At 37.8% G+C, this 4,653-nt stretch overlaps 1 pseudogene; it reads right to left on the bottom strand.

Moving 5' to 3' along the window:
• Window positions 1-191: 191 nt before the first annotated feature.
• On the bottom strand, window positions 192-1,217 carry LOC132644002 (uncharacterized; annotated as a pseudogene).
• Between the last annotated feature and the right edge of the window lie 3,436 nt (window positions 1,218-4,653).

The following is a 4,653-nucleotide window of genomic DNA, read 5'->3' as shown; positions in this document are numbered from 1 at the left end:
AGAACCAAATTAAGTATTCAAAATGTACATATTTCACAGAAAGATAAACTGGTTACATTAAATTAACAAAGTGCCAGCATCTACAGATCACCAAAGTTAGAAGAAACTTCAAAGTAAGTGCAGAGTTGACATATACACATGCACAAAATCTGACAGCCACATTAGCATCAGACCAAGACTGAATCTATTCTTTAGCCCAACAAATAAATGAGCACAAGAAAACCAACAAGTAAGAACATAAACTTGAGATTGCTATCTGCTTGTACTTGGGCTGTGTCTTGAGCATTATGAACATGTGGCCCGTGATATGCAGGAGTATATCCAAAAGGGTAATTTGATGTGGTAGGATACGTTGTCGGACCAGGAAATCCATGAAACTGGAAGCTGAGTAATGAAGGGAGCAATCCACCAAAACCAGCGGACATTGTAAAGTTACCGAATCTTGCAGTTTCTGTGGGAAAAAATCCTCCCAATCCTTCCATATGACCAAATCCTCCATGATTATGAAAATTATTTGGTTCAGGTTGAGGAGCAGTTTCAGGTCGTTGTCCTGCAGGTCTATTAGGAATTTCAAGGCCGGGGATTGGTTTTGATCTGGGATCAGTAGAAGTCCTTCCTCTGCCATAAAGAGGAACTAATTTCTCCTCTTGAATAAGGGCTTTACAAACAGGGCATTCATGGCACTCTGAGTGAAGACGTAACCATCTATAAAGGCATGGCCAACAGTAGAGGTGACCACAGAGAGTCACAATGGGATCTTAGGCTAATTCAAAACAGATGTTGCATTCAAAATCATGTTCGTCATCATAGTCCCCCTTCGTAAAAGGAAACATGTATATGCTAATATGGATGTTAACATATAGGTTTCTCATATGACAATGAATAATATTATGCTTCCTTAATCATGTTTTGGTTAGTTTCAAGTGCGAAGGGGTTGTCTCGTTAAAATCGGTTATTAACTAAATATGTGCTAAGTCTAACTTCGAGTGTCAAGGTTCTTCCTTCGTATGCCATCTCTTTACTATCTTTCTCTTTTCTTCTAATGTCGTATTGAAGACAAACACCAACCATTTCATGACACTAATGCTAATAGTAACATTTCTCATTAAATGTCTGCTACGCTTGATCCAGTCGAACCATACTTCAGAACCTGAATGTCTCCTTGTAATGTCATATGATTTAAAATCTGCATTGTAGAAAATCCTATATTCCCCCATATCTATTGAAATTCCGGCCAGAGCTGCCGGATAAATTCACTCTCTTTGTTAGTTAAAACTCTTTGTAGCCGATATATATTAAAATCAGTAGCGATGATATATTTTTTTTTTGCTTTGCAGTTTCTCGCATCAATAAAAAGAGAGGAAGGGGAAAATATAAATCTAAAACAATAGATATAAAAACTAAGTATGGAGGAAAAATCACAATAATGATTCCAGATGACATTGATAGAGTTGTGGGTTCCGGGGCTAGAGATATTGTTAATTACTCTGGTTTGATCATGAGGACCTATATCTCGTTCTGAGAGGGAAAATGGCAAAAGATTGTTTTGAAATACGGAGAAGCAATGTGGTTACAGGTCAAGGTAACAAATTACTGTCAATATTATATTTCCTTTAGATTCATGATTTATTCATATGATTATTATATCAAATATAATGTTACAATATGTTCAGAACAAATTTGAAGTTTGTGGCGGGCTGCGAGAGCATAAGTTGCAAGGCTTTGTGATATGTAGTATGCAAAGGCTTTTTAGAGCATGGAAAGCTCGATTGCACACTGATTACCTCCGTTATTCTACTGATGAAGACAGACTGTCTCATCGACCTGAGGATGTTCAGTTGGAGGACTGTAAATACCTAGTAAAGTATTTTGAAAGTGAGGAATTCAAGGTAACTTAATAACCAGTATTTTGGAAGTTAGGAAATACAAAGTGTGTTTACTCTTTGAATAAAGTTATCCTGAACTCTTGACTTTTGCAGGTTGTCAGTGAGAGAAACAAAAGAAATAGGGCAAAGCAAATAACTAAGCATGCTTGTGGTACAATGTATTTTGCAGAAGTAGAAGAATCTACGGTGAAAATACTATTGTTCCCCTATTATAACATAAAATGCTTTGTTATTTATATATTTATCTGCTTATAAATTTTCCCTATAAAACTATATTGTAGAGAGATCCGGTTTCTGGAGAAAAGGACACACTAGATAAAGTGTGGGAGATCCAACATACACGTAAGAATGTTAACGGAGAACGGGTGTGGTTGGATTCAAAATCCCAACAAATTCATGTAACTCCCTAAAATCACTGCCTTATTATCTTTCCATCATATTACTTGCTACATTCATATGTTTATTATGTCTTGGTGTAAATGATTATGCATAAATGTAGGGCCAGCTTCAGCAACTTGTTGTTGAACAACAATCTGAAGAGGTTGGGCATCCCATGACTAGAGAAGAGATGTATTCATCCATTCTTGGTCAGAGATCAGGCTATGTTCGTGGTTTTGGATATGGAAAGAAGACTCCCAGAAAGACTCAAATGCAGCAGGCAAACATAGAAGTCAGCGTGTCTTCTGCGATGGAAATTATGCGTCAAGAGATGCAAGCTGATATGGACCGGAAGTTCCAAGAAGAACTGAATCGAAAGTTGCAAGAAGAAAATAAACAGATGGCTATCGACTTAAAAAAGGAGATGGAAGAAGATTTGCAAAAAAAATTGGAAGAGGAGCGTGCACACATGAGAGGAGAATTTGACAAGATAATCCAAGACCAAATGGTTGCTTTCATGACTAGAATTCTACAGGTACTTGGTCTTGCTCCTTCTTAACAAGTTTTCTCCTTTCCTTGACAATTCTTCTTTCTTACTTTTGAAAATTATTTTGTGTCTTTCTCCATATAAGTTGTTGGCTAGTTCCTCTATGTTACACCCCGGAAATTTTCCGTTAGCATGTGCAAAATAGGCTAATAAGGATAAAATATGTGTGTGGCATTTTGAAGGCAAGTAATAAGGTCCCGTAGATTGGTATCGAGGAGTTGAACAACTTTTACGAAGGTTCCATAAGGATCGGAAATGAGACCAAGTCAAGAAAATAAGCTTCAGTGAACTGGGAGTATACGGTCCATTATACGGATCGTAAAAGTGTTTTACGGTCCATTATACGGACCGTAGAAGTGTCACAGAAGAGGATGGCTGAAGGGTGAGTTTTACGGTGTACTATACGGACCGTATAACGGTTTGACGGTCCATAAAATGAATCGTCAAAGTGTCACAGAATGAGGTTGAAAGAAGGTCGATTTTACGGTGAATTATACGGAACGTATAACGATTATACGGCCCGTCAAATGGATCGTCAAATGGTTACAGAAAGGGGTGATCTCTAGGTCCATTTTACGGCCAGTTATACGGACCGTATAAATTTATACGGACCGTATAACGAACCGTATAATGACATCGGGACTGAAGTTGAATTTTATAAAATATGATCCAAGTCTCATTTTCTTCATTCCCACTTTCTACTACACGATCCTCTCTCTCTCTAAAATATTCTACACTTTCCCAAACCAAGAACACAAGTAGAAATCTAAGATCAAATTCATCAATTCACCATAACCTAGTGCAAGAACACATCAAAAGGGATTATTTGAGTCAAGCAATTCCTAGAAGGAGGACCTAGGGTTTTGTTGGAGCGAAGCATTTCAACTCAAGGGTTGTTCAATCACCATCCAAGGTATGTTTCATGACCTTATTAAGTTATTTAAGTGTTATAAACATAGGAAAAGCTTGAATTGTAGGAAGACATAGAAAAATGGGTGAATAGTGCCACCATTGAGTGATGATGGAATTGAATCATATAAGTTGAAGTGTTAAGGTTATGAATATGCTAGAAATGATGATTTTACCATGAAATAAGTATTAAAGGTGTGAAAACACGATGATAAGCTAGGTAGGAAATTATGGAAAAATTGGAGGAAAATGGTGAAATGTGATGAGTCGATATGAATGATGGTTGTTGGTGGTAATGTTGTGGGTATTATTGTGAATGTTGGGAATTGATATAGACGATGGGAAAAGTAGAATAAACAAAGGAAGTGCTGCCTAATTTTCTTTAGAAAATAGCGACGCGTTCTTATAGCCCACTAATTAACGATAATTCGAATTCCCTTATGAAGGTAACGACGCGATATTGCAGAAGAGCAAGTGAACGGTATTCTAGCTAAGCGACCAAGGTATGTGAGGCTAGTCCCTTTCTTCAAATGGCATGAGTCCCATAGCATAAAATCCCCTTCTTTCGATGAGCTAATAGATATGATATGATAATGCTAAAGCGATGATTATGTCCTCATTGTCTACACTCACCTCATGTACTAATTCCTTCGAGGTGAGGCAGAATGTCAGAAATTGCTCCATAAAGAGATCGGGGGATCACGACCTTACGTCACCCCGGTAGAGTACAAATGATCATGAGCTCACGCATGTATTATGATAAGATAAGCATGTTTTTAAAATTATATCATGATAAGTATTTTATGTTAAGCATGTCATGATTGCATTTACACCGCGCCTAGTTAGCCGGGAAGACACCGCTTCGGCGGGCGGCTACACGGATACACCATGACCCTCTCGGGCATGGGCAGACACCACTAGTGGGCGGCATGA

Source organism: Lycium barbarum, chromosome 6, assembly GCF_019175385.1.
Source record: "Lycium barbarum isolate Lr01 chromosome 6, ASM1917538v2, whole genome shotgun sequence".
Taxonomy (NCBI): Eukaryota; Viridiplantae; Streptophyta; class Magnoliopsida; order Solanales; family Solanaceae; genus Lycium; species Lycium barbarum.
This window is presented reverse-complemented; position numbering and strand designations above follow the sequence as displayed.